This window comes from Macaca fascicularis, chromosome X (genome assembly GCF_037993035.2).
Source record: "Macaca fascicularis isolate 582-1 chromosome X, T2T-MFA8v1.1".
Lineage (NCBI taxonomy): Eukaryota > Metazoa > Chordata > Mammalia > Primates > Cercopithecidae > Macaca > Macaca fascicularis.
In genome coordinates this window covers 60,494,174-60,504,675 of record NC_088395.1, presented here as the reverse complement: position 1 = coordinate 60,504,675, position 10,502 = coordinate 60,494,174, and positions in this window count along the sequence as shown.

Here is a 10,502-nt window from a genome sequence, read left to right as displayed (position 1 = left end):
TTCATCTGAGGATATTTCCTTTTTCACCTTAGCCCTCTATGGGCTTCCAAATATCTCTTTGCCAATTCCACAAGAACTGTCTTAGCGAAAGGCTTCTTGAGGGGAAAGCTGTAACTCTGTGAGATGATTTCACAGAACACAAAGAAGTTTCTCAGAAAGCTTCTTTCTCTTTGTTATCGGAGGATATTTCCTTTGGCCCTATAGTCTTCAAAGGGATCCGAAATATCTGTTCTCATATTCCAAAGAAATAAGGCTAGGAAAGAGATCCACGAAATACAGAAGTGACTCTGTGAGATGAATTAACCGTACACTTAGAAGTTTCTCAGAAAGATTCTTTCCAGATTTCATCTGAGGATATTTCCTTTTTCACCATAGCCCTCTATGGGCCTCCAAATAACACTTTGCCAATTCCACAAGAACTGTCTTAGCGAAAGGCTTCTTGAGGGGAAAGCTGTAACTCTGTGAGATGATTTCGCAGAACACAAAGAAGTTTCTCAGAAAGCTTCTGTCTCTTTGTCATCGGAGGATATTTCCTTTGGCCCCATAGTCTTCAAAGGCATCCGAAATATCTGTTCTCAGATTCCACAGAAATAAGTCGAGCAAAGAGATCCACGAAATACAGATGTAACTCTGTGAGTGGAAGTCACACATCACAGAGCAGTTTCTCAGAAATCTTCTTTCCAGATTTCATCTGCGGATATTTCCTTTTTCACCATAGCCCTCTATGTGCTTCCGAATATCACTTTGCCAATTCCACAAGAACTGTCTTAGCGAAAGGCTTCTTGAGGGGAAAGCTGTAACGCTGTGAGATGATTTCACAGAAGACAAAGAAGTTTCTCAGTAAGCTTCTTTCTCTTTTTTATCGGAGGATATTTCCTTTGGCTCTATAGTCTTCAAAGGGATCCGAAATATCTGTTCTCAGATTCCACAGAAATAAGGCTAGCAAAGATATCCACGAAATACAGATGTAACTCTGTGAGGTGAATTAACAGAACACTAAGCAGTTTCTCAGAAAGCTTCTTTACAGATTTCATCTGAGGATATTTCCTTATTCACCATAGCCCTCTATGGGCCTCCAAATAACACTTTGCCAATTCCACAAGAACTGTCTTAGCGAAAGTCTTCTTGAGGGGAAAGCTGTAACTCTGTGAGATGATTTCGCAGAACACAAAGAAGTTTCTCAGAAAGCTTCTGTCTCTTTGTCATCGGAGGATATTTCCTTTGGCCCTATAGACTTCAAAGGGATCCGAAATATCTGTTCTCAGATTCCACAGAAATAAGGCTAGCAAAGAGATCCACGAAATACAGATGTAACTCTGTGAGTGGAAGTCACACATCACAGAGCAGTTTCTCAGAAATCTTCTTTCCAGATTTCATCTGAGGATATTTCCTTTTTCACCATAGCCCTCTATGGGCTTCCAAATATCAGTTTGCCAATTCCACAAGAACTGTCTTAGCGAAAGGCTTCTTGAGGGGAAAGCTGTAACTCTGTGAGATGATTTCACAGAACACAAAGAAATTTCTCAGTAAGCTTCTTTCTCTTTGTTATCAGAGGATATTTCTTTGGCCCTATAGTCTTCAAAGGGATCCGAAATATCTGTTCTCAGATTTCACAGAAATAAGGCTAGCAAAGAGATCCACGAAATACAGATGTAACTCTGTGAGATGAATTAACAGAACACTAAGCAGTTTCTCAGAAAGCTTCTTTCCAGATTTCATCTGAGGATATTTCCTTTTTCACCATATCCCCCTATGGGCTTCCAAATATCACTTTGCCAATTCCACAAGAACTGTCTTAGCGAAAGGCTTCTTGAGGGAAAAGCTGTAACTCTGTGAGATGATTTCGCAGAACACAAAGAAGTTTCTCAGTAAGCTTCTTTCTCTTTGATAGCGGAGGAGATTTCCTTTGGCCCTATAGTCTTCAAAGGGATCCAAAATATCTGTTCTCAGATTCCACAGAAATAAGGCTAGCAAAGAGATCCACGAAATAGAGATGTAACTCTGTGAGATGAATTAACAGAACACTAAGCAGTTTCTCAGAAAGCTTCTTTCCAGATTTCATCTGCGGATATTTCCTTTTTCACCATAGCCCTCTATGGGCTTCCAAATATCACTTTGCCAATTCCACAAGAACTGTCTTAGCGAAAGGCTTCTTGAGGGGAAAGCTGTAACTCTGTGAGATGATTTCACAGAACACAAAGAAGTTTCTCAGAAAGCTTCTTTCTCTTTGTTATCGGAGGATATTTCCTTTGACCCTATAGTCTTCAAAGGGATCCGAAATATCTATTCTCATATTCCACAGAAATAAGGCTAGCAAAGAGTTCCACGAAATACAGATGTAACGTTGTGATTGGAAGTCACACATCACAGAGAAGGTTCTCAGAAAGCTTCTTTCCAGATTTCATCTGCGAATATTTCCTTTTTCACCATAGCCCTCTATGTGCTTCCGAATATCACTTTACCAATTCCACAAGAACTGTCTTAGCGAAAGGCTTCTTGAGGGGAAAGCTGTAACTCTGTGAGATGATTTCACAGAAGACAAAGAAGTTTCTCAGTAAGCTTCTTTCTCTTTGTTATCGGAGGATATTTCCTTTCGCCGTATAGTCTTCAAAGGGATCCGAAATATCTGTTCTCAGATTCCACAGAAATAAGGCTAGCAAAGAGATACACGAAATACAGATGTAACTCTGTGAGATGAATTAACAGAACACTAAGCAGTTTCTCAGAAAGCTTCTTTCCAGATTTCATCTGAGGATATTTCCTTTTTCACCACAGCCCTCTATGCGCTTCCAAATAACACTTTGCCAATTCCAAAAGAACTGTCTTAGCGAAAGGCTTCCTGGGGGGAAAGCTGTAACTTTGTGAGATGATTTCACAGAACACAAAGAAGTTTCTCAGAAAGCTTCTTTCTCTTTGTTATCGGAGGATATTTCCTTTGGCCTTATAGTCTTCAAAGGGATCCGCAATATCTGTTCTCAGATTCCACAGAAATAAGGCTAGCAAAGAGATCCACGAAATACAGATGTAACTCTGTGAGTGGAAGTCACACATCACAGAGCAGTTTCTCAGAAAACTTCTTTGCAGATTTCATCTGAGGATATTTCCTTTTTCAAAATAGCCCTCTATGGGCTTCCAAATATCACTTTTCCAATTCCACAAGAACTGTCTTAGCGAAAGGCTTCCTGAGGGGAAAGCTGTAACTTTGTGTGATGATTTCACAGAACACAAAGAAGTTTCTCAGAAAGCTTCTGTCTCTTTGTCATCGGAGGATATTTCCTTTGGCCCCATAGTCTTCAAAGGCATCCGAAATATCTGTTCTCAGATTCCACAGAGATAAGTCTAGCAAAGAGATCCACGAAATACAGATGTAACTCTGTGAGCGGAAGTCACACATCACAGAGCAGTTTCTCAGAAATCTTCTTTCCAGATTTCATCTGAGGATATTTCCTTTTTCACCATAGCCCTCTATGGGCTTCCAAATATCACTTTGCCAATTCCACAAGAACTGTCTTAGCGAAAGGCTTCTTGAGGGGAAAGCTGTAACTCTGTGAGATGATTTCACAGAACACAAAGAAGTTTCTCAGAAAGCTTCTTTCTCTTTGTTATCGGAGGATATTTCCTTTAGCCCTATAGTCTTCAAAGGGATCCGAAATATCTGTTCTCAGATTCCACAGAAATAAGGCTAGCAAAGAGATCCACGAAATACAGATGTAACTCTGTGATTGGAAGTCACACATCACAGAGAAGGTTCTCAGAAAGCTTCTTTCCAGATTTCATCTGCGGATATTTCCTTTTTCACCATAGCCCTCTATGTGCTTCCGAATATCACTTTGCCAATTCCACAAGAACTGTCTTAGCGAAAGGCTTCTTGAGGGGAAAGCTGTAACTCTGTGAGATGATTTCACAGAAGACAAAGAAGTTTCTCAGTAAGCTTCTTTCTCTTTTTTATCGGAGGATATTTCCTTTGGCTCTATAGTCTTCAAAGGGATCCGAAATATCTGTTCTCAGATTCCACAGAAATAAGGCTAGCAAAGATATCCACGAAATACAGATGTAACTCTGTGAGATGAATTAACAGAACACTAAGCAGTTTCTCAGAAAGCTTCTTTCCAGATTTCATCTGCGGATATTTCCTTTTTCACCATAGCCCTCTATGGGCCTCCAAATAACACTTTGCCAATTCCACAAGAACTGTCTTAGCGAAAGTCTTCTTGAGGGGAAAGCTGTAACTCTGTGAGATGATTTCGCAGAACACAAAGAAGTTTCTCAGAAAGCTTCTGTCTCTTTGTCATCGGAGGATATTTCCTTTGGCCCTATAGACTTCAAAGGGATCCGAAATATCTGTTCTCAGATTCCACAGAAATAAGGCTAGCAAAGAGATCCACGAAATACAGATGTAACTCTGTGAGTGGAAGTCACACATCACAGAGCAGTTTCTCAGAAATCTTCTTTCCAGATTTCATCTGAGGATATTTCCTTTTTCACCATAGCCCTCTATGGGCTTCCAAATATCAGTTTGCCAATTCCACAAGAACTGTCTTAGCGAAAGGCTTCTTGAGGGGAAAGCTGTAACTCTGTGAGATGATTTCACAGAACACAAAGAAATTTCTCAGTAAGCTTCTTTCTCTTTGTTATCAGAGGATATTTCTTTGGCCCTATAGTCTTCAAAGGGATCCGAAATATCTGTTCTCAGATTCCACAGAAATAAGGCTAGCAAAGTGATCCACGAAATACAGATGTAACTCTGTGAGATGAATTAACAGAACACTAAGCAGTTTCTCAGAAAGCTTCTTTCCAGATTTCATCTGAGGATATTTCCTTTTTCACCATAGCCCTCTAAGGGCTTCCAAATATCACTTTGCCAATTCCACAAGAACTGTCTTAGCGAAAGGCTTCTTGAGGGAAAAGCTGTAACTCTGTGAGATGATTTCGCAGAACACAAAGAAGTTTCTCAATAAGCTTCTTTCTCTTTGATAGCGGAGGATATTTCCTTTGGCCCTATAGTCTTCAAAGGGATCCAAAATACCTGTTCTCAGATTCCACAGAAATAAGGCAAGCAAAGAGATCCACGAAATACAGATGTAACGTTGTGATTGGAAGTCACACATCACAGAGAAGGTTCTCAGAAAGCTTCTTTCCAGATTTCATCTGCGGATATTTCCTTTTTCACCGTAGCCCTCTATGTGCTTCCGAATATCACTTTACCAATTCCACAAGAACTGTCTTAGCGAAAGGCTTCTTGAGGGGAAAGCTGTAACTCTGTGAGATGATTTCACAGAAGACAAAGAAGTTTCTCAGTAAGCTTCTTTCTCTTTGTTATCGGAGGATATTTCCTTTCGCCCTATAGTCTTCAAGGGGATCCGAAATATCTGTTCTCAGATTCCACAGAAATAAGGCTAGCAAAGAGATACACGAAATACAGATGTAACTCTGTGAGATGAATTAACAGAACACTAAGCAGTTTCTCAGAAAGCTTCTTTACAGATTTCATCTGAGGATATTTCCTTTTTCACCACAACCCTCTATGCGCTTCCAAATAACACTTTGCCAATTCCAAAAGAACTGTCTTAGCGAAAGGCTTCCTGAGGGGAAAGCTGTAACTTTGTGAGATGATTTCACAGAACACAAAGAAGTTTATCAGAAAGCTTCTTTCTCTTTGTTATCGGAGGATATTTCCTTTGGCCTTATAGTCTTCAAAGGGATCCGCAATATCTGTTCCCAGATTCCACAGAAATAAGGCTAGCAAAGAGATCCACGAAATACAGATGTAACTCTGTGAGTGGAAGTCACACATCACAGAGCAGTTTCTCAGAAAACTTCTTTGCAGATTTCATCTGAGGATATTTCCTTTTTCAAAATAGCCCTCTATGGGCTTCCAAATACCACTTTTCCATTTCCACAAGAACTGTCACAGCGAAAGGCTTCTTGAGGGGAAAGATGTAACTCTGTGAGATGATTTCACAGAACACAAAGAAGTTTCTCAGAAAGCTTCTTTCTCTTTGTTATCGGAGGATATTTCCTTTGGCCCTATAGTCTTCAAAGGGATCTGAAATATCTGTTCTCAGATTCCACAGAAATAAGGCTAGCAAAGAGATCCACGAAATACAGATGTAACTCTGTGATTGGAAGTCACACATCACAGAGAAGGTTCTCAGAAAGCTTCTTTCCAGATTTCATCTGCGGATATTTCCTTTTTCACCATAGCCCTCTATGTGCTTCCGAATATCACTTTGCCAATTCCACAAGAACTGTCTTAACGAAAGGCTTCTTGAGGGGAAAGCTGTAACTCTGTGAGATGATTTCACAGAAGACAAAGAAGTTTCTCAGTAAGCTTCTTTCTCTTTGTTATCGGAGGATATTTCCTTTCGCCCTATAGTCTTCAAAGGGATCTGAAATATCTGTTCTCAGATTCCACAATAATAAGGCTAGCAAAGAGATCCACGAAATACAGATGTAACTCTGTGAGATGAATTAACAGAACAGTAAGCAGTTTCTCAGAAAGCTTCTTTACAGATTTCATCGGAGGATATTTCCTTTTTCACCATAGCCCTCTATGGGCTTCCAAATATCACTTTGCCAATTCCACAAGAACTGTCTTAGCGAAAGGCTTCTTGAGGGGAAAGCTGTAACTCTGTGAGATGATTTCACAGAACACAAAGAAGGTTCTCAGAAAGCTTCTGTCTCTTTGTCATCGGAGGATATTTCCTTTGGCCCTATAGTCTTCAAAGGGATGCGAAATATCTGTTCTCCGATTCCACAGAAATAAGGCTAGCAAAGAGATCCACGAAATACAGATGTAACTCTGTGAGTGGAAGTCACACATCACAGAGCAGTTTCTCAGAAATCTTCTTTCCAGATTTCATCTGAGGATATTTCCTTTTTCACCATAGCCCTCTATGGGCTTCCAAATATCACTTTGCCAATTCCACAAGAACTGTCTTAGCGAAAGGCTTCTTGAGGGGAAAGCTGTAACTCTGTGAGATGCGTTCACAGAACACAAAGAAGTTTCTCAGTAAGCTTCTTTCTCTTTGTTGTAGGAGGATATTTCCTTTGGCCCTATAGTCTTCAAAGGGATCCGAAATATCTGTTTTCAGATTCCACAGAAATAAGGCTAGCAAAGAGACCACGAAATACAGATGTAACTCTGTGCGATGAATTAACAGAACGCTAAGCAGTTTCTCAGAAAGCTTCTTTCCAGATTTCATCTGAGGATATTTCCTTTTTCACCATATCCCCTTATGGGCTTCCAAATATCACTTTGCCAATTCCACAAGAACTTTCTTAGCGAAAGCCTTCTTGAGGGGAAAGCTGTAACTCTGTGAGATGATTTCGCAGAACACAAAGAAGTTTCTCAGTAAGCTTCTTTCTCTTTGATAGCGGAGGATATTTCCTTTGGCCCTGAAGTCTTGAAAGGGATCCAAAATATCTGTTCTCAGATTCCACAGAAATAAGGCTAGCAAAGAGATCCACAAAATATAGATGTAACTCTGTGAGTGGAAGTCACACATCACAGAGCAGTTTCTCAGAAATCTTCTTTCCAGATTTCATCTGAGGATATTTCCTTTTTCACCATATCCCCCTATGGGCTTCCAAATATCACTTTGCCAATTCCACAAGAACTGTCTTAGCGAAAGGCTTCTTGAGGGGAAAGCTGTAACTCTGTGAGATGATTTCACAGAACACAAAGAAGTTTCTCAGAAAGCTTCTTTCTCTTTGTTATCGGAGGATATTTCCTTTGGCCCTATAGTCTTCAAAGGGATCCGAAATATCTGTTCTCAGATTCCACAGAAATAAGGCTAGCAAAGAGATCCACGAAATACAGATGTAACTCTGTGATTGGAAGTCACACATCACAGAGAAGGTGCTCAGAAAGCTTCTTTCCAGATTTCATCTGCGGATATTTCCTTTTTCACCATAGCCCTCTATGTGTTTCCGAATATCACTTTGCCAATTCCACAAGAACTGTCTTAGCGAAAGGCTTCTTGAGGGGAAAGCTGTAACTCTGTGAGATGATTTCACAGAAGACAAAGAAGATTCTCAGTAAGCTTCTTTCTCTTTGTTATCGGAGGATATTTCCTTTGGCCCTATAGTCTTCAAAGGGATCCGAAATATCTGTTCTCAGATTCCACAGAAATAAGGCTAGCAAAGATATCCAAGAAATACAGATGTAACTCTGTGAGATGAATTAACAGACACTAAGCAGTTTCTCAGAAAGCTTCTTTACAGATTTCATCTGAGGATATTTCCTTTTTCACCATAGCCCTCTATGGGCCTCCAAATAACACTTTGCCAATTCCACAAGAACTGTCTTAGCGAAAGGCTTCTTGAGGGGAAAGCTGTAACTCTGTGAGATGATTTCGCAGAACACAAAGAAGTTTCTCAGAAAGCTTCTGTCTCTTTGTCATCGGAGGATATTTCCTTTGGCCCTATAGTCTTCAAAGGGATCCGAAATATCTGTTCTCAGATTCCACAGAAATAAGGCTAGCAAAGAGATCCACGAAATACAGATGTAACTCTGTGAGTGGAAGTCACACATCACAGAGCAGTTTCTCAGAAATCTTCTTTCCAGATTTCATCTGAGGATATTTCCTTTTTCACCATAGCCCTCTATGTGCTTCCAAATATCACTTTGCCAATTCCACAAGAACTGTCTTAGCGAAAGGCTTCTTGAGGGGAAAGCTGTAACTCTGTGAGATGATTTCACAGAACACAAAGAAATTTCTCAGTAAGCTTCTTTCTCTTTGTTATCGGAGGATATTTCTTTGGCCCTATAGTCTTCAAAGGGATCCGAAATATCTGTTCTCAGATTCCACAGAAATAAGGCTAGCAAAGAGATCCACGAAATACAGATGTATCTCTGTGAGATGAATTAACAGAACACTAAGCAGTTTCTCACAAAGCTTCTTTCCAGATTTCATCTGAGGATATTTCCTTTTTCACCATAGCCCCCTATGGGCTTCCAAATATCACTTTGCCAATTCCACAAGAACTGTCTTAGCGAAAGGCTTCTTGAGGGAAAAGCTGTAACTCTGTGAGATGATTTCGCAGAACACAAAGAAGTTTCTCAGTAAGCTTCTTTCTCTTTGATAGCGGAGGATATTTCCTTTGGCCCTATAGTCTTCAAAGGGATCCAAAATATCTGTTCTCAGATTCCACAGAAATAAGACTAGCAAAGAGATCCACGAAATACAGATGTAACTCTGTGAGATGAATTAACAGAACACTAAGCAGTTTCTCAGAAAGCTTCTTTCCAGATTTCATCTGCGGATATTTCCTTTTTCACCATAGCCCTCTATGGGCTTCCAAATATCACTTTGCCAATTCCACAAGAACTGTCTTAGCGAAAGGCTTCTTGAGGGGAAAGCTGTAACTCTGTGAGATGATTTCACAGAACACAAAGAAGTTTCTCAGAAAGCTTCTTTCTCTTTGTTATCGGAGAATATTTCCTTTGACCCTATAGTCTTCAAAGAGATCCGAAATATCTATTCTCATATTCCACAGAAATAAGGCTAGAAAAGAGATCCACGAAATACAGATGTAACGCTGTGATTGGAAGTCACACATCACAGAGAAGGTTCTCAGAAAGCTTCTTTCCAGATTTCATCTGCGGATATTTCCTTTTTCACCATAGCCCTCTATGTGCTTCCGAATATCTCTTTACCAATTCCACAAGAACTGTCTTAGCGAAAGGCTTCTTGAGGGGAAAGCTGTAACTCTGTGAGATGATTTCACAGAAGACAAAGAAGTTTCTCAGTAAGCTTCTTTCTCTTTGTTATTGGAGGATGTTTCCTTTCGCCCTATAATCTTCAAAGGGATCCGAAATATCTGTTCTCAGATTCCACAGAAATAAGGCTAGCAAAGAGATACACGAAATACAGATGTAACTCTGTGAGATGAATTAACAGAACACTAAGCAGTTTCTCAGAAAGCATCTTTACAGATTTCATCTGAGGATATTTCCTTTTTCACCATAGCCCTCTATGGGCTTCCAAATATCACTTTGCCAATTCCACAAGAACTGTCTTAGCGAAAGGCTTCTTGAGGGGAAAGCTGTAACTCTGTGAGATGATTTCACAGAACACAAAGAAGGTTCTCAGAAAGCTTCTGTCTCTTTGTCATCGGAGGATATTTCCTTTGGCCCTATAGTCTTCAAAGGGATCCGAAATATCTGTTCTCCGATTCCACAGAAATAAGGCTAGCAAAGAGATCCACGAAATACAGATGTAACTCTGTGAGTGGAAGTCACACATCACAGAGCAGTTTCTCAGAAATCTTCTTTCCAGATTTCATCTGAGGATATTTCCTTTTTCACCATAGCCCTCTATGGGCTTCCAAATATCACTTTGCCAATTCCACAAGAACTGTCTTAGCGAAAGTCTTCTTGAGGGGAAAGCTGTAACTCTGTGAGATGCGTTCACAGAACACAAAGAAGTATCTCAGTAAGCTTCTTTCTCTTTGTTATAGGAGGATATTTCCTTTGGCCCTATAGTCTTCAAAGGGAT